Source organism: Cryptomeria japonica, unplaced genomic scaffold, assembly GCF_030272615.1.
Source record: "Cryptomeria japonica unplaced genomic scaffold, Sugi_1.0 HiC_scaffold_83, whole genome shotgun sequence".
Classification (NCBI taxonomy): Eukaryota; Viridiplantae; Streptophyta; class Pinopsida; order Cupressales; family Cupressaceae; genus Cryptomeria; species Cryptomeria japonica.
Window position 1 is genome coordinate 480,001 of NW_026728905.1, and position 20,000 is coordinate 500,000.

The 20,000-nt window shown below is 60.5% G+C and overlaps 2 non-coding genes across 2 annotated transcripts; both read left to right on the forward strand.

The window, feature by feature from the left end:
- The first annotated feature begins 12,520 nt into the window (after positions 1–12,520).
- On the forward strand, positions 12,521–12,639 carry LOC131864342 (5S ribosomal RNA). The gene has a single exon (XR_009363174.1). It is a non-coding gene; the product is annotated as a 5S ribosomal RNA (ribosomal RNA).
- A 5,903-nt stretch (positions 12,640–18,542) lies between these two features.
- Positions 18,543–18,661, forward strand: LOC131864343 (5S ribosomal RNA). Its single transcript, XR_009363175.1, has one exon. It is a non-coding gene; the product is annotated as a 5S ribosomal RNA (ribosomal RNA).
- The last annotated feature ends 1,339 nt before the right edge of the window (positions 18,662–20,000 follow it).

Consider the following 20,000-nt stretch of genomic DNA (forward strand, 5'->3'; position numbering starts at 1 on the left):
CCTTATCCCGCGGTGCGTCCGACACACAGAAATTTCCAAGGCGGCCAAGGAGCCTCCCCGCATAGCAATCGGGGTGTGAGGTTACGGATGCAGCATTGATAGCAATCGAGGTGGGAGGCGAAGGATGCAGAAGTGAGAGCCGAGGGATGTAGCAGAGATAGCAATCGGGGTGTGTGATGCAGAAGAGATAGCAATCGAGGTGTGCGGTGGGAAGGGCCCAGCAGCCAGAATGCATGAAGCGACGGATGAAGCAGTGATGACAACCGGGCTGTGAGGAGAGGAGGGATGCAGCCAAGAAAGCAATCAGGGCTCGAGGCAAGGGATGCATCAAGGATAGCAATCATGTTGTGAGGCGAGATTCCAAAGGCTAAACGTGAGAGGCTGCAGGGTCGACTCAGAGAGGTCTATGCATGTGAGAGGCTGAAAGCAAGGTCAACTCGGAGCGGTCTATGCATCGGGCGCGCTTGGGGCGACTACCAGTGCCAACCCCTTATCCCGCGACGCGTCCGACAAAGAGAACGTTCCAAGGCGGCAGAGGAGGTTACCAGCCGAAGGATGCAGTAGCAATAACAGGTATAGTTCCGCGGCGGCCGAGAAGACTCACCGCATAGGAATCGGGATGCGAGGCGAGGGATGCGGCGGGAAGGCCCCGACGGCTAAACGGAAGAGGCTGCAGGGCCGCCTCGGAATGGTCCAAGCATCGGACGCGATTGGGACGACTACCAGTGCCAACCCCTTATCCCGCGATGCGTCCGATACACAGATAGTTCCAAGGCGGCCGAGGAGCCTCACCGCATATCAATCGGGGTGCGAGGCGAGGGATGGGGCGGGAAGGCCCCAACGGCTAGACGGAAGAGGCTTCAGGGCCACCTCGGAATGCTCCAAGCATCGGACGCGCTTGGGGCGACTACCAGTGCCAACCCCTTATCCCGCGATGCGTCCGATACACAGATGGTTCCAAGGCGGCCGAGGAGCCTCACCGCATAGCAATCGGGGGTGCGAGGCGAGGGATGGGGCGGGAAGGCCCCAACGGCTAGACGGAAGAGGCTTCAGGGCCGCCTCGGAATGGTCCAAGCATCGGACGCGCTTGGGGCGACTACCAGTGACAACCCCTCATCCCGCGATGCGTCCGATACGAAGATGGTTCCAAGGCGGCCGAGGAGCCTCACCGCATAGCAATCGGGGTGCGAGGTGGGGGATGCGGCGAGATGGCCCCAACGGCTAGACGGAAGAGGCCACAGGGCCGCGTCGGAATAGTCCAAGCATCGGACGCGCTTGGGGCGACTACCAGTGACAACCCCTTATCCCGCGATGCGTCCGATACGAAGATAGTTCCAAGGCGGCCGAGGAGCCTCACCGCATAGCAATCCGGGTGCGAGGTGGGGGATGCGGCGAGATGGCCCCAACGGCTAGACGGAAGAGGCTGCAGGGCCGCCTCGGAATAGTCCAAGCATCGGACGCGCTTGGGGCGACTACCAGTGACAACCCCTTATCCCGCGATGCTTCCGATACGAAGACAGTTCCAAGGCGGCCGAGGAGCCTCACCGCATAGCAATGGGGGTGCGAGGTGAGGGATGCGGCGAGATGGCCCCAACGGCTAGACGGAAGAGGCCACAGGGCCGCCTCGGAATAGTCCAAGCATCGGACGCGCTTGGGGCGACTACCAGTGACAACCCCTTATCCCGCGATGCATCCGATACGAAGATAGTTCCCAGGCGGCCGAGGAGCCTCACCGCATAGCAATCGGGGTGCGAGGCGAGGGATGCGGCGAGATGGCCCCAAAGGGTAGACGGAAGAGGCTGCGGGGCCGCCTCGGAATAGTCCAAGCATCGAACGCGCTTGGGGCGACTACCACTGCCAACCCCTTATCCCGCGATGCGTCCGATACACAGATAGTTCCGAGGCGGCCGAGGAGCTGGGGGATGCGGCGAGATGGCCCCAACGGCTAGACGGAAGAGGCTGCAGGGCCGCCTCGGAATAGTCCAAGCATCGGACGCGCTTGGGGCGACTACCAGTGACAACCCCTTATCCCGCGATGCGTCCGATACACAGATAGTTCCGAGGCGGCCAAGGAGCCTCACCGCATAGCAATCGTGGTGCGAGGTGGGGGATGCAGCGAGATGGCCCCAACGGCTAGACGGAAGAGGCTGCAGGGCCGCCTCAGAATGGTCCAAGCATCGGACGCGCTTGGGGCGACTACCACTGCCAACCCCTTATCCCGCGATGCGTCCGATACACAGATAGTTCCAAGGCGGCCGAGGAGCCTCACCGAATAGCAATCGGGGTGCGAGGCGAGGGATGCGGCGAGAAAGCCCCAACGGCTAGAGGGAAGAGGCTTCAGGTCCGCCTCGGAATGGTCCAAGCATCGGACGCGCTTGGGGCGACTACCAGTGACAACCCCTTATCCCGCGACGCGTCCGATACACAGATAGTTCCAAGGCGGCCGAGGAGCCTCACCGCATAGCAATCGGGGTGCGAGGCGAGGGATGCGGCGAGAAGGACCCAACGGCTAGACGGAAGAGGCTTCAGGGCCGCCTCGGAATGGTCCAAGCATCGGACGCGCTTGGGGCGACTACCAGTGACAACCCCTTATCCCGCGACGCGTCCGATACACAGATAGTTCCAAGGCGGCCGAGGAGCCTCACCGCATAGCAATCGGGGTGCGAGGCGAGGGATGCGGCGAGAAGGACCCAACGGCTAGACGGAAGAGGCTTCAGGTCCGCCTCGGAATGGTCCAAGCATCGGACGCGCTTGGGGCGACTACCAGTGACAACCCCTTATCCCGCGACGCGTCCGATACACAGATAGTTCCAAGGCGGCCGAGGAGCCTCACCGCATAGCAATCGGGGTGCGAGGCGAGGGATGCGGCGAGAAGGACCCAACGGCTAGACGGAAGAGGCTTCAGGGCCGCCTCGGAATGGTCCAAGCATCGGACGCGCTTGGGGCGACTACCAGTGACAACCCCTTATCCCGCGATGCGTCCGATACACAGATAGTTCCAAGGCGGCCGAGGAGCCTCACCGCATAGCAATCGGGGTGCGAGGCGAGGGATGCGGCGAGAAGGACCCAACGGCTAGACGGAAGAGGCTTCAGGGCCGCCTCGGAATGGTCCAAGCATCGGACGCGCTTGGGGCGACTACCAGTGACAACCCCTTATCCCGCGACGCGTCCGATACACAGATAGTTCCAAGGCGGCCGAGGAGCCTCACCGCATAGCAATCGGGGTGCGAGGCGAGGGATGCGGCAAGAAGGACCCAACGGCTAGACGGAAGAGGCTTCAGGGCCGCCTCGGAATGGTCCAAGCATCGGACGCGCTTGGGGCGACTACCAGTGACAACCCCTTATCCCGCGACGCGTCCGATACACAGATAGTTCCAAGGCGGCCGAGGAGCCTCACCGCATAGCAATCGGGGTGCGAGGCGAGGGATGCGGCGAGAAGGACCCAACGGCTAGACGGAAGAGGCTTCAGGTCCGCCTCGGAATGGTCCAAGCATCGGACGCGCTTGGGGCGACTACCAGTGACAACCCCTTATCCCGCGACGCGTCCGATACACAGATAGTTCCAAGGCGGCCGAGGAGCCTCACCGCATAGCAATCGGGGTGCGAGGCGAGGGATGCGGCGAGAAGGACCCAACGGCTAGACGGAAGAGGCTTCAGGGCCGCCTCGGAATGGTCCAAGCATCGGACGCGCTTGGGGCGACTACCAGTGACAACCCCTTATCCCGCGACGCGTCCGATACACAGATAGTTCCAAGGCGGCCGAGGAGCCTCACCGCATAGCAATCGGGGTGCGAGGCGAGGGATGCGGCGAGAAGGACCCAACGGCTAGACGGAAGAGGCTTCAGGGCCGCCTCGGAATGGTCCAAGCATCGGACGCGCTTGGGGCGACTACCAGTGACAACCCCTTATCCCGCGATGCGTCCGATACACAGATAGTTCCAAGGCGGCCGAGGAGCCTCACCGCATAGCAATCGGGGTGCGAGGCGAGGGATGCGGCGAGAAGGACCCAACGGCTAGACGGAAGAGGCTTCAGGGCCGCCTCGGAATGGTCCAAGCATCGGACGCGCTTGGGGCGACTACCAGTGACAACCCCTTATCCCGCGACGCGTCCGATACACAGATAGTTCCAAGGCGGCCGAGGAGCCTCACCGCATAGCAATCGGGGTGCGAGGCGAGGGATGCGGCGAGAAGGACCCAACGGCTAGACGGAAGAGGCTTCAGGGCCGCCTCGGAATGGTCCAAGCATCGGACGCGCTTGGGGCGACTACCAGTGACAACCCCTTATCCCGCGACGCGTCCGATACACAGATAGTTCCAAGGCGGCCGAGGAGCCTCACCGCATAGCAATCGGGGTGCGAGGCGAGGGATGCGGCGAGAAGGACCCAACGGCTAGACGGAAGAGGCTTCAGGGCCGCCTCGGAATGGTCCAAGCATCGGACGCGCTTGGGGCGACTACCAGTGACAACCCCTTATCCCGCGACGCGTCCGATACACAGATAGTTCCAAGGCGGCCGAGGAGCCTCACCGCATAGCAATCGGGGTGCGAGGCGAGGGATGCGGCGAGAAGGACCCAACGGCTAGACGGAAGAGGCTTCAGGGCCGCCTGGGAATGGTCCATGCATCGCACGCGCTTGGGGCGACTACCAGTGACAACCCCTTATCCCGCGACGCGTCCGATACACAGATAGTTCCAAGGCGGCCGAGGAGCCTCACCGCATAGCAATCGGGGTGCGAGGCGAGGGATGCGGCGAGAAGGACCCAACGGCTAGACGGAAGAGGCTTCAGGGCCGCCTCGGAATGGTCCAAGCATCGGACGCGCTTGGGGCGACTACCAGTGACAACCCCTTATCCCGCGACGCGTCCGATACACAGATAGTTCCAAGGCGGCCGAGGAGCCTCACCGCATAGCAATCGGGGTGCGAGTCGAGGGATGCGGCGAGAAGGACCCAACGGCTAGACGGAAGAGGCTTCAGGGCCGCCTCGGAATGGTCCAAGCATCGGACGCGCTTGGGGCGACTACCAGTGACAACCCCTTATCCCGCGATGCGTCTGATACACAGATAGTTCCAAGGCGGCCGAGGAGCCTCACCGCATAGCAATCGGGGTGCGAGGCAAGGGATGCGGCGAGAAGGACCCAACGGCTAGACGGAAGAGGCTTCAGGGCCGCCTCGGAATGGTCCAAGCATCGGACGCGCTTGGGGCGACTACCGTTGCCAACCCCTTATCCCGCGATGCGTCTGATACACAGATAGTTCCGAGGCGGCCGAGGAGCCTCACCGCATAGCAATCGGGTTGCGAGGCAGATTATTGGGAAGGGAACCCCCTGGGATGCGGCTCAAGCAGTGCCCAAAGGGACTGGAATGCGGAATCACATCGAGAGACCCAAATGCTATACGAGGGCTCAAATCGAATTATCGATTTGGCCACGACATGGACGCATCGGAACGACTACCTTTGCCGAACCACTCGCAATTGCATCCATACCGAAACCAATAGACATTTCCGTTAGAGCCCTCGCATAGCATTCGGGAATCTCGCATGCCCCTCTAAATCGACCAATGCTGGCGCTCAACGAAAATCCGAGCGCTACCACCGTTCGAGCGCCAGCATTGGTCGAGTTAGAGGGGCACGGGGGAGAATGCTCCAGTCAACACCTCCCCTATATAAGTTATTTGTCCGATTCTCGCACAACCGTAGTCTGCCTCGTCGAATCAAACAACGGTCCCAGATTCCGACTTCCGTTCCGTAGAGACCCAAAAGCTAGATGGAGGCTCGCAAGAAAGAGAGTCGGCGCATAGCAATCGGGTTTCTCGAACGTTTAGGGACCGAGCTCACTTGCGGATAGGGCAAAATCCGCCAAGCAACCCAAAAGCTAGACGGGGGCTCGAATCGAATCGCCTAGGCGGCCACAACAACGACGTGTTGGATCGACTACCAGTGCCAAACCATTCAGCAAGACTAGTCTGTGTCGAGGCCGGATAGAGATTCTCAGAGAGCGCCCGTATAGCATTTAGGAGACCTGCCGCGTCCCTCACACTCGACAAATGGTGGTGCACGTTTATAAATCCGAGCGATCCCAACCCTTTCAAGCACCAACATCGGTCGAGATAGAGGGGCACAGAGGGGGCTGCGTGAGACAACACAGTCCCCTATATAAGTTATTTGTCCGATTCTCACACATCCGAAGAATGGTCATCAAATCGGACAACAGCCCAAACTTCCGACTTCCGTCCCAGAAAGCCCAAGAGCTATCTAAAACGTTCATGGCCGGAACTCGATCGCGGCTATACCAGTCCGCCAAGCAACCCAAAAGCTAGACTGGAGCTCTAGTCGAATCACCTCTGTGGCCATTGCAAGGACGTGTTGGAGCGACTACCATTGCCGAACCATTCCGCAGGTCGAGTCCATACCAAGGCCGCATAGAGATTCACGATGAGCTCCTGCATAGCAATCAGGAGACTTGCCGTGTCCATCACAATCGATAAATCCTGGTGCAAGATTTTTGCATCCGAGCGCTCCAACCAGTCGAGCACCAGCATCAATCGACATAAACGGGCACGGGGGGAGGATGCTCGAGAACACTACCTCCCCTATATAAGTTATTTGTCCGATTCTCAAGCAGCCGAAGTCTGGTCATCGAATCGGGTCAAAGACCACAACTTCCGACTTTACCCACAATGCAAGTCATCGAATCGAACATCGGCCCCCGAGTCGGACTCCATGCGTATGTCAGGTCATCGGACCCAAATTCCGCCTTCCTGCGCATGGCGGGCCATCAATATCAACTCGGTCATCGGACCCAAACTCCGCCTTTCTGCGCATGGCACGCCTTCAAATCGGTCATCGGACCCAAATTCCGCCTTCCTGTGCATGGCGGGCCATCAACATCAACTCGGTCATCGGACCCAAATTCCGCCTTTCTGCGCATGGCACGCCATCAACTCGGTCATCGGACCCAAATTCCGCCTTCCTGCGCATGGCAGGTCATCGGACACAAATTCAGACCTCGCCAATATGCCTACGTATCGAATCGGTCATCGGACCCAACTTCCGACTTCATCCATACTGTAGGGTCTTTGAGGTTGGCGCGGTGCGCTCAACCCGGGGAGTCGACCCATCGAAGCATACACCTCCCCTATATAAGCTATTTGTCCGATTCCCACACCTGTGTAGTTTGCACCTCTGACCAGGACATCGACCCCAACTTCCGAACTCGACTGCAACGACGGCACCAGCGCCTTGGTGCGCACCTTGCGACGCACAGTCCCAACATTCGCCTTCCTGCACATGGCAGGTCATCGGACCCAAATTCCGACCTCGCGAGTATGCCTACATATCGAATCGGTCATCGGACACAACTTCCGACTTCATCCATACCGTAGGGTCTTTGAGGTTGGCGCGGTGCGCTCAACCCGGGGAGTCGACCCAACGAAGCATACACCTCCCCTATATAAGCTATTTGTCCGATTCCCACACCTGTGTAGTTTGCACCTCCGATCAGGACATCGACCCCAACTTCCGAACTCGCCTGCAACGACCGAACCAGCGCCTTGGTGCGCACCTTGCAACGCACAGTGCCAACATTCGCCTTCCTGCACATGGCAGGTCATCGGACCCAAATTCCGACCTCGCGAGTATGCCTACATATCGAATCGGTCATCGGACCCAACTTCCGACTTCATCCATACCGTAGGGTCTTTGAGGTTGGCGCGGTGCGCTCAACCCGGGGAGTCGACCCAACGAAGCATACACCTCCCCTATATAAGCTATTTGTCCGATTCCCACACCTGTGTAGCTTGCACCTCCGATCAGGACATCGACCCCAACTTCCGAACTCGACTAAAAAGACCGCACCAGCACCTTGGTGTGCACCTTGCAACGCACAGTGCCAACATTCGCCTTCCTGCACATGGCAGGTCATCGGACCCAAATTCCGACCTCATGAGCATACCTACTAATCGAATCGGTCATCGGACCCAACTTCCGACTTCATCCATACCGTAGGGTCTTTGAGGTTGGCGCGGTGCGCTCAACCTGGGGAGTCGACCCATCGAAGCATACACCTCCCCTATATAAGCTATTTGTCCGATTCCGACACCTGTGTAGTTTGCACCTCCGCTCAGGACATCGACCCCAACTTCCGAACTCGCCTGCAACGACCGAACCAGCGCCTTGGTGCGCACCAAAAGTGCGCACTTTTGGAGGGCACTTTTGTGCGCTCCAAAGGTGCGCACTTTTGGAGGGCACTTTTGTGCGCTCCAAAGGTGCGCACTTTTGGAGGGCACTTTTTGGAGGGCACTTTTGTGCGCTCCAAAGGTGCGCACTTTTGGAGGGCACTTTTTGGAGGGCACTTTTCTGCGCTCCAAAGGTGCGCACTTTTGGAGGGCACTTTTTGGAGGGCACTTTTCTGCGCTCCAAAGGTGCGCACTTTTGGAGGGCACTTTTTGGAGGGCACTTTTCTGCGCTCCAAAGGTGCGCACTTTTGGAGGGCACTTTTTGGAGGGCACTTTTCTGCGCTCCAAAGGTGCGCACTTTTGGAGGGCACTTTTGTGCACTCCAAAGGTGCACACTTTTGGAGGGCACTTTTTGGAGGGCACTTTTCTGCACTCCAAAGGTGCGCACTTTTGGAGGGCACTTTTTGGAGGGCACTTTTGTGCGCTCCAAAGGTGCGCACTTTTGGAGGGCACTTTTTGGAGGGCACTTTTGTGCGCTCCAAAGGTGCGCACTTTTGGAGGGCACTTTTGTGCACTCCAAAGGTGCGCACTTTTGGAGGGCACTTTTCCTGCGCTCCAAAGGTGCACACCTAGGTGAGCACCTTCGACCACACCTTGTAGCACACCAAACTCTGACTTTCGACTTCATCCGCAATGCAGGGTCTTTGAGGTTGGCGCAATGCGCACAACCAGGGGAGTCGACCCATCAAACCCAACACCTCCCCTATATAAGCTATTTGTCTGATTCTCATACATGCGTAGCCTGCAGGAGCAATTAGGACATCGACCCCAACTTTCGGCTTCTAAACGAAAACAAGGTCTTTGAGGTTGGTGTAATGCGAACAACTAGGGGAGTCAACCCATCAAACCCAACACCTCCCCTATATAAGCTATTTGTCTGATTCTCATACATGTGTAGTCTACAGGAGCAATTAGGACATCGACCCCAACTTTTGACTTCTTAACGAAAACAAGGTCTTTGAGGTTGACGTAATGCGCACAACCAGGGGAGTCGACCCATCAAACCCAACACCTCCCCTATATAAGCTATTTGTCCGATTCTCATACATGTGTAGCCTACAGGAGCCATTAGGACATTGACCCCAACTTTTGACTTCTTAACGAAAACAAGGTCTTTGAGGTTGGCGTAATGCGCACAACCAAGGGAGTTGACCCATCAAACCCAACACCTCCCCTATATAAGCTATTTGTCTGATTCTCATACATGTGTAGCCTGCAACAACGATTAGGACATCCACCCCAACTTCTGAATTCGTCTGCGTTGACCGCACCAAAGGTGCACGCCTTGGTGCTCACCAAAATCCGACTTCCGACTTCTTCTGCTATGCGGGGTCTTTGAGGTTGGCGCAGTGCGCACAACCAGGGGAGTCAACCCACCGAATGCAACACCTCCCCTATATAAGCTATTTGTCTGATTCTCATACATGCGTAGACTGCAGCAATGATTAGGACATCCACCCCAACTTTTGACTTCTTAAACAAGACAGGGTCTTTGAAGTTGGTGCAGTGCACACAACCAGGGGAGTCGACCCATCAAACGCAACACCTCCCCTATATAAAGCTATTTGTCCGATTCTCATACGTGTAGTCTGCAGCAGCGATTAGGACATCGACCCCAACTTCCGAATTCGTTTGCATTGACCGCACCAAAGGTGCACGCCTTGGTGTGCACCTTGGAGTGCACTTTGGTGCTCACCTCGGTGCACACTTTGGTGTGCACCTCGGTGTGCACCAAAGGTGCGCACCTTGGAGCGCACCAAAGGTGTACACTTTGGAGCGCACCACATAGGGTCTTTGAGAGGTTGGCGCAGTGCGCACACCAAGGTGGGTGTTGAGGTGCGTGCCGAGGTGGGTGGGTGCTAGGGTGCGCTCCATGGTGGGTGCCAGGGTGGGTGCGTGCTAGGGTGGATTCCAAAGAGGGTCATAGGGTGGGTGCCAAGGTGGGTTGGTGATATAGTGGGTTCAAAGGTGGGTACTAGGGTGGGTTCCAAGGTGGGTCACAAGTTGGGTGCCAGGATGCGTGGGTGTTAGGTTGGGTGCCAAGGTGGGCTCCTGCGTGGGTGGGTGCTAGGGTGGGTTTCAAGGTGGACGCGAGGGCGGGTGCCAAGGTGGGTAACAAGTTGGGTGTTAGGATGGGTGAGTGCTAGAGTGGGTGCCAAGGTGGGTGGGTGCTAAGGTGGATGCCAAGGTGGTTCACAGGGTGGGTGGGTTCTAGGGTGAGTTCCAAGGTGGGTCACAGGTTTAGTGCTAGGGTGCGTGTCAAGGCGGGTGTCGAGGTGCCTGGGTGCTAGGGTGTGGATGCCAATGTGGGTCATAGGGTGGGTACTAGGGTGGGCTGCAATGTGGGTGCCAAGGTGGGTAACATGCTCGGTTGGTTCTAAATTGGGTGTCAGGGTGGGTGTGCACCCACCTTGCCCGAGGTGGGTGCCAAGGTGCCAGTGTGGGTGGGTGCTAAGGTGGATGCCAAGGTGGGTGAGAAGGTGGGTGATAGGTTGAGTGGTAGGATGGGTGGGTGCCAAGATGGGTCACAGGGTGGGTGCAAGGGTGGGTAGGTGCTAGGGTTGGTGTCAGGGTGGGTGGGTGCTAGGTTGGGTTCCAAGGTGGGTGCGAGGGTGAGTGTCAAGGTGGGTCACAGGTTAGGTGCTAGGATGGGTGAGTGCTAGGGTGCAAAGGTGCCAGGGTGGGTGCTAGGATGGGTCGATGCTAGGGTGAGTGGCAAGGTGGGTCCACAAGTGTCAAGGTGGGTGCCGAGGTGGGTGCCAACTTGGGTTCCAAGGTGGGTGCCAAGTGGGCGACTGCTATGGTGGATGCCAAGGTGGGTCACGGGGTGGGTGCCAAGTTGCTAGGTTGTGTTCCAAGGTGGGTGCCAACGTGGCTGCTAGGGTGCGTGGGTTAAAGGGTGTGTCACAACGTGGGTGCCAGGATGGGTGCGCACCCACACTGGCCAAGACGGGTGCAAGGTTGGGTTCCAAGCCCGGTCACAGGCTGGGTGCTAGGATGGGTGGGTGCCAAGGTGGGCACCAGGGTGGGTGCACCCACCCTGGCCAAGGTGGGTCACGGGGTGGGTCCTAGGGTGGGTAACAGGGTGGGTACTAAGGTGCGTGCCAAGGTGGGTCATGGGGTGGGTGCCAAGGTGGGCACCAGGGTGGGTGTGCACCAACCCTAGCCAGGGTAGGTCACGGGGTGGTTGTCGGGGTGGGCGTCAAGGAGCCAAGGTGGGTGGCAAGTAGCCAAGTTGCGTGCCAAGGTGGGTGTCGGGGTGGGTGCCAAGGATCCAAGGTGGGTGCCAAGGAACCAAGGTGGGTGTCTGGGTGGGTGCCGAGGTGGGAGCCAGGGTGGGTCCCAAGGTGAGTGCAAAGGTGGGTGCCAGGGTCAAGGTGAGTGCCAATGTGGGTTCCAAGGTGCCAGGGTCAGGGTGAGTGCCAATGTGGGTTCAAAGGTGCTAAGTTGGGTGCGAGGTTGGGTGCGAGGGTGGGTGGGTGCCAAGGTGTGCTAGGTGGAAGCCCGGGTGGGTCGGCATCCCATGGGTGTCGAGTTGGGTGCCTGATGGGTGCTTCTTGTCAAGTTTTAGTCGTCGGGACTCATTTCGAGCCTTAGAGGTCGTTTCTTGTCCGGTTGCCCTGTCTTCGACCTGGGAACCCAATTTTGGTCCTCGGGTCCCATTTTTTTTTGTCTCGCATCCCACTTTTGGCCTGTGGCCTTTTCGGGGTCGATTCTCGTTTTGGGCATCAGAGCATGTTTCTTCTCCTAAAACCCAATATTTGTTTATTAAGTCTCGGAACACATTTTTGTTCTCGTGGACCCATCATGGGTCTTGGAACGCATTTGTGGTCCTTGGGTCCCATTTTGCATCCCGAAACTTGTGTTTTGGTGCTTGATCCCTATTTTGGGTGCCCACCTTGCACCAAGTGCGCACCCGGGGCAAACCGAGCGCCTTGGTGCACCGGGGCAAGATCGAGCGTGCACCCGAGGCGCCCCGAACATGCACCAAGGTGCACTCGGCCCACATGTGAGCGCAGGTCGTTGCGCCCGAGGTGGTGTGTGGGCACCGCGTTGCAGACGGGACACTGCACGCACACGACGCCCCGTCCAGGTGCACGCACGTAGGCCGGGCCGGGTGCACACCCGACGCCCTAGCAAGGTGCGCGCACCCGGGCAGGGCTCACACTTGGCGAACGGGGCGCACTTCGCGAGGGAGGGTGTGCACCTCGACGGGGGTGGGTGGCCGGGGTGGATTCGCACGTGGGTCGCGGTTTGCTAAGTACACACTGCGACAAGCTCATAACGGGTGCGATCATACCAGCGTTAGTGCACCGGATCCCATCAGAACTCCGCAGTTAAGCGCGCTTGGGCCGGAGTAGTACTAGGATGGGTGACCTCCCGGGAAGTCCCGGTGTTGCACCCTTTCTTAGTTTTTCGCCGGGCGTCGCAATGCTATTTGAATAAACCTTTTGCCCGTTTGCGTTCTCGTCGGGGCCGGGCCGGGCCGGGGTGCGCTGCCCGCACTACCGCGCGCGCGGGGGCGACACCGAGCGCGCACCCGAGGCGCCCCGAGCACACAGGCCACGGTGCAACCCGGGCGTTGTGCGCGCACCCCGGTGCGCCCGAGGTGCTGCGCGCGCACCCAGGTGAAATCGGTGTGCACCTCGGCCAGTGCGCGCTCGGTCGAGTCGCGCACGTTGGCCAAGGTGCACGGTGATGTTTCTTACTCTAAGGTTCCGCACCAGACGCCCGGGACAGGTGAGCGAAGCTGGGCGGGGCCGGGTGCGCGGCCGGGGCAGGTGCACGCAGCTGGAGAGAGCTTTGGAGCACACCAGAGGTGCGCACCTTGGAGCACACTTCGGAGCGCACCAATGATGCGCTCCATTCAAAAGTTTCCTGAAAAGGCAAAAAAAGTTGAGATTATAGAATTTCCCACTTGAGAGATTGTAAAAAAAAAAAATTTAAAATGAAGGAAACGCGGGTGCCAAGGTGTGCGCGCCCGGGTGCGCAGCCCAGCCAAGGTGTGCGCACCAAGGCGCCCACCCTGGCGAAGGTGCACGCAAGGTGCGCACCCGAGGCAAACCGGACAATTAACCCAACTTTCGACTTCGCGCGCACCTGCGCACCTTGGAGCGCACTTCGGAGCGCTCCTTGTTGCGCACCAATCTTGGGCACCTCGGAGTGCACCATGGCGCCCACCAAGGTGCGCACCCGGGGCAAACCGAGCTCCGACTTCGTGCGCACCTTGGAGCGCACGAAAGGTGCGCACCATGGCGCCCACCAAGGTGCGCAGCCCAGCCAAGGCGTGCGCATCAAGGTGCGCACCCTGGCGAAGGTGCGCACCCGGGGCAAACCGAGCTCCGACTTCGTGCGCACCTTGGAGCGCACAAAGGGTGCGCAACCCAGCCAAGGTGTGCGCACCCCGGGCAAACCGAGCTCCGAATCGTGCGCACCTTGGAGCACACTTCGGAGCCCTCCTTGGTGCGCACCGATGTTGCGCACCTCGGAGCGCACCCGGGGAAAACAATGCAATTAACCCGACTTTCGACTTCGTGGGCACCTCGGAGCGCTCTCGGGTTCGCACCTCGGAGCACACCGAGGTGCGCACCTTTGATGCGCTGCCTTCACCAATTTCCAGAAAAGGCAAGAAAACATTGAGAAGGTGTGCGCACCGAGGTGCCCACCCTGGCGAAGGTGCACGCGAGGTGCGCACCCGGGGCAAACCGGGCTCCGACTTCGTGCACGCCATGCTGCGCACCTTGGAGGGCCATGGTGCGCACCTTGGAGCACACTTCGGAGCGCTCAATGGTGCCCAACCCAGCCAAGGTGCCCACCGCGGCGAAGGTGCACGCGAGGTGCGCACCCGGGGCAAACCGGGCTCCGACTTCGTGCACGCCGCACCTTGGAGCACACTTCGGAGCGCTCCTTGGTGCGCACCAGGGCGCGCAACCCAGCCGAGGTGCCCACCCCGGCGAAGGTGCACGCGGGGTGCGCACCCGAGGCAAACCGGGCTCCGACTTCGTGCACGCCATGGTGCCCACCGCGGCGAAGGTGCACGCGAGGTGCGCACCCGGGGCAAACCGGGCTCCGACTTCGTGCACGCCGCACCTTGGAGCACACTTCGGAGCGCTCCTTGGTGCGCACCAGGGCGCGCAACCCAGCCGAGGTGCCCACCCCGGCGAAGGTGCACGCGAGGTGCGCACCCGGGGCAAACCGGGCTCCGACTTCGTGCACGCCATGGTGCCCACCGCGGCGAAGGTGCACGCGAGGTGCGCACCCGGGGCAAACCGGGCTCCGACTTCGTGCACGCCGAACCTTGGAGCACACTTCGGAGCGCTCCTTGGTGCGCACCATGGTGCCCACCAGGGCGCGCAACCCCGCCGAAGGTGCACGCGAGGTGCGCACCCGGGGCAAACCGGGCTCCGACTTCGTGCACGCCGCACCTTGGAGCACACTTCGGAGCGCTCCTTGGTGCGCACCAGGGCGCGCAACCCCGCCGAAGGTGCACGCGAGGTGCGCACCCGGGGCAAACCGGGCTCCGACTTCGTGCACGCCATGGTGCGCACCAGGGTGCCCACCGCGGCGAAGGTGCGCACCCGGGGCAAACCGGGCTCCGACTTCGTGCACGCCGCACCTTGGAGCACACTTCGGAGCGCTCCTTGGTGCGCACCAGGGCGCGCAACCCAGCCGAGGTGCCCACCCCGGCGAAGGTGCACGCGAGGTGCGCACCCGGGGCAAACCGGGCTCCGACTTCGTGCACGCCATGGTGCCCACCGCGGCGAAGGTGCGCACCCGGGGCAAACCGGGCTAGGACTTCGTGCACGCCGCACCTTGGAGCACACTTCGGAGCGCTCCTTGGTGCGCACCATGGTGCCCACCAGGCCGCGCAACCCAGCCAAGGTGTGCGCACCAAGGTGCACGCGAGGTGCGCACCCGGGGCAAACCGGGGTCCGGCTTCGTGCACGCCGCACCTTGGAGCACACATCGGGGCGCTCCCGGGTTCGCACCGGCGTTGCGCACCGTGGTGGGCACCTCGGAGCGCACCGTGGTGGGCACCTCGGAGCACACCAAGGTGGGCAGCGAGGTGCGCACCTTTGATGCGATGCCTTCACTAATTTCCATAAAAGGCAAAAGAAAACGAGATTTTAAAATTTCCGTTTTGAAAGATAGTGAGAAAAAGGGAATGCTGGTGCCATCTTGAGCCCGCCCTGGTGCGCAGCCCAGCCAAGGTGTGCGCACCAAGGTGCCCACCCTGGCGAAGGTGCGCGCCCGGGCAATTAACCCAACTTCCAACTTCGCGCGCGCCAGGGTGGGAGCGCACCCAACAACCGGGCCTGGGAAGAGCCAATGCGAGAAACCCCACCAAACGCTCTGACAAAAAAAGAGGGGGCGCTCCAGTAACCCCGCTTCGGAGCGCACCCTGGGCAAACCCAGCCAGGGTGCCCACCCCGGCCAAGGTGCAGGCGAGGTGCGCACCCGGGGCAAACCGGGCTCCGACAACGTGCACGCCGCACCTTGGAGCACACTTCGTAGCGCTCCCGGGTGCGCACCTCAGAGCACACCAAGGTGGGCAGCGAGGTGCGCACCTTTGATGCGCTGCCTTCACTAATTTCCAGAAAAGGCAAAAAAAAGAGGAGATTTTAAAATTTCCGTTTTGAAAGATAGTGAAAAAAACGGAACGCGGGTGCCATCTTGAGCCCGCCCGGGTGCACAGCCCAGGTAAGGTGCCCACCCTGGCAAAGGTGCGCACCCGGGCAATTAACCCTACTTCCGACTTCGTGCGCGCCAGGGTGGCAACCGGGCCTGGGAAGAGCCAATGCGAGAAACCCCACCAAACGCTCCGACAAAAAAAGAGGCGGCGCTCCAATAACCCCGCTTCGGAGCGCAGCCGGGGCAAACCCAGCCAAGGTGCCCACCCCGACGAAGGTGCACGCGAGGTGCGCACCCGGGGCAAACCGGGCTCCGACAACGTGCACGCAGCACCTTGGAGCACACTTCGAAGCACTCCCGGGTGCCCACCGGCGTTGCGCACCGTGGTGGGCAGCGAGGTGCGCACCTTTGATGCGCTGCCTTCACTAATTTCCAGAAAAGGCAAAAAAAAATGAGATTTTAAAATTTCCGTTTTGAAAGATAGTGAAAAAAACGGAACGCGGGTGCCATCTTGAGCCCGCCCTGGTGCGCAGCCCAGGCAAGGCATGCGCACCAAGGTGCCCACCCGCGGTGCACACCCGGGGCAAACCGGGCTCCGACTTCGTGCAGGCCGCACCTTGGAGCACACTTCGGAGCGCTCCTTGGTGCGCACCATGGTGCCCACCAGGGCGCACCCGGGGCAAACCGGGCTCCGACTTCGTGCACGCCGCACCTTGGAGCACACATCGGAGCGCTCCCAGGTTCGCACCAGCGTTGCGCACCTTTGATGCGCTGCCTTCACTAATTTCCAGAAAAGGCAAAAAAAAACGATATTTTAAAATTTCCGTTCTGAAAGATAGTGAAAAAAACGGAACGCGGGTGCCATCTTGAGCCCTTCCTGGTGCGCAGCCCAGGCAAGTTGTGCGCACCAAGGTGCCCACCCTGGCGGAGGTGCGCGCCCGGGGCAAACCGGGCTCCGACTTCGTGCACTGCATGGTGCCCACCAAGGCGCGCAACCCAGCCAAGGTGCCCACCGCAGCGAAGGTGCACGCGAGGTGCGCACCCGAGGTGCACACCCGGGGCAAACCGAGCTCCGACTTCGTGCACGCCGCACCTTGGAGCACACTTCAGAGCGCTCCTTGGTGCGCACCAGGGCGCGCAACCCAGCCAAGGTGCTCACCCCGGCGAAGGTGCACGCGAGGTGCGCACCCGGGGCAAGCCGGGCTCGGACTTCGTGCACGCCGCACCTTGGAGCACACATCGGAGCGCTCCCGGGTTCGCACCAGCATTGCGCACCTTTGATGCGCTGCCTTCACTAATTTCCAGAAAAGGCAAAAAAAAAAAAAAAACGAGATTTTAAAATTTCCGTTTTGAAAGATAGTGAAAAAAACGGAACGCGGGTGCCATCTTGAGCCTGCCCTGGTGTGCAGCCCAGGCAAGTTGTGCGCACCAAGGCACCCACCCTGGCCAAGGTGGGTCACGGGGTGGGTCCTAGGGTGGGTACTAAGGTGCGTGCCAAGGTGGGTCATGGGGTGGGTGCCAAGGTGGGCACCAGGGTGGGTGTGCACCAACCCTAGCCAGGGTAGGTCACGGGGTGGTTGTCGGGGTGGGCGTCAAGGAGCCAAGGTGGGTGGCAAGTAGCCAAGTTGCGTGCCAAGGTGGGTGTCGGGGTGGGTGCCAGGGATCCAAGGTGGGTGCCAAGGAACCAAGGTGGGTGTCTGGGTGGGTGCCGAGGTGGGAGCCAGGGTGGGTCCCAAGGTGAGTGCAAAGGTGGGTGCCAGGGTCAAGGTGAGTGCCAATGTGGGTTCCAAGGTGCCAGGGTCAGGGTGAGTGCCAATGTGGGTTCAAAGGTGCTAAGTTGGGTGCGAGGTTGGGTGCGAGGGTGGGTGGGTGCCAAGGTGTGCTAGGTGGAAGCCCGGGTGGGTCGGCATCCCATGGGTGTCGAGTTGGGTGCCTGATGGGTGCTTCTTGTCAAGTTTTAGTCGTCGGGACTCATTTCGAGCCTTAGAGGTCGTTTCTTGTCCGGTTGCCCTGTCTTCGACCTGGGAACCCAATTTTGGTCCTCGGGTCCCATTTTTTTTTGTCTCGCATCCCACTTTTGGCCTGTGGCCTTTTCGGGGTCGATTCTCGTTTTGGGCATCAGAGCATGTTTCTTCTCCTAAAACCCAATATTTGTTTATTAAGTCTCGGAACACATTTTTGTTCTCGTGGACCCATCATGGGTCTTGGAACGCATTTGTGGTCCTTGGGTCCCATTTTGCATCCCGAAACTTGTGTTTTGGTGCTTGATCCCTATTTTGGGTGCCCACCTTGCACCAAGTGCGCACCCGGGGCAAACCGAGCGCCTTGGTGCACCGGGGCAAGATCGAGCGTGCACCCGAGGCGCCCCGAACATGCACCAAGGTGCACTCGGCCCACATGTGAGCGCAGGTCGTTGCGCCCGAGGTGGTGTGTGGGCACCGCGTTGCAGACGGGACACTGCACGCACACGACGCCCCGTCCAGGTGCACGCACGTAGGCCGGGCCGGGTGCACACCCGACGCCCTAGCAAGGTGCGCGCACCCGGGCAGGGCTCACACTTGGCGAACGGGGCGCACTTCGCGAGGGAGGGTGTGCACCTCGACGGGGGTGGGTGGCCGGGGTGGATTCGCACGTGGGTCGCGGTTTGCTAAGTACACACTGCGACAAGCTCATAACGGGTGCGATCATACCAGCGTTAGTGCACCGGATCCCATCAGAACTCCGCAGTTAAGCGCGCTTGGGCCGGAGTAGTACTGGGATGGGTGACCTCCCGGGAAGTCCCGGTGTTGCACCCTTTTTTAGTTTTTCGCCGGGCGTCGCAATGCTATTTGAATAAACCTTTTGCCCGTTTGCGTTCTCGTCGGGGCCGGGCCGGGCCGGGGTGCGCTGCCCGCACTACCGCGCGCGCGGGGGCGACACCGAGCGCGCACCCGAGGCGCCCCGAGCACACAGGCCACGGTGCAACCCGGGCGTTGTGCGCGCACCCCGGTGCGCCCGAGGTGCTGCGCGCGCACCCAGGTGAAATCGGTGTGCACCTCGGCCAGTGCGCGCTCGGTCGAGTCGCGCACGTTGGCCAAGGTGCACGGTGATGTTTCTTACTCTAAGGTTCCGCACCAGACGCCCGGGACAGGTGAGCGAAGCTGGGCGGGGCCGGGTGCGCGGCCGGGGCAGGTGCACGCAGCTAGAGAGAGCTTTGGAGCACACCAGAGGTGCGCACCTTGGAGCACACTTCGGAGCGCACCAATGATGCGCTCCATTCAAAAGTTTCCTGAAAAGGCAAAAAAAGTTGAGATTATAGAATTTCCCACTTGAGAGATTGTAAAAAAAAAAAATTTAAAATGAAGGAAACGCGGGTGCCAAGGTGTGCGCGCCCGGGTGCGCAGCCCAGCCAAGGTGTGCGCACCAAGGCGCCCACCCTGGCGAAGGTGCACGCAAGGTGCGCACCCGAGGCAAACCGGACAATTAACCCAACTTTCGACTTCGCGCGCACCTGCGCACCTTGGAGCGCACTTCGGAGCGCTCCTTGGTGCGCACCAATCTTGGGCACCTCGGAGTGCACCATGGCGCCCACCAAGGTGCGCACCCGGGGCAAACCGAGCTCCGACTTCGTGCGCACCTTGGAGCGCACGAAAGGTGCGCACCATGGCGCCCACCAAGGTGCGCAGCCCAGCCAAGGCGTGCGCATCAAGGTGCGCACCCTGGCGAAGGTGCGCACCCGGGGCAAACCGAGCTCCGACTTCGTGCGCACCTTGGAGCGCACAAAGGGTGCGCAACCCAGCCAAGGTGTGCGCACCCCGGGCAAACCGAGCTCCGAATCGTGCGCACCTTGGAGCACACTTCGGAGCCCTCCTTGGTGCGCACCGATGTTGCGCACCTCGGAGCGCACCCGGGGAAAACAATGCAATTAACCCGACTTTCGACTTCGTGGGCACCTCGGAGCGCTCTCGGGTTCGCACCTCGGAGCACACCGAGGTGCGCACCTTTGATGCGCTGCCTTCACCAATTTCCAGAAAAGGCAAGAAAACATTGAGAAGGTGTGCGCACCGAGGTGCCCACCCTGGCGAAGGTGCACGCGAGGTGCGCACCCGGGGCAAACCGGGCTCCGACTTCGTGCACGCCATGCTGCGCACCTTG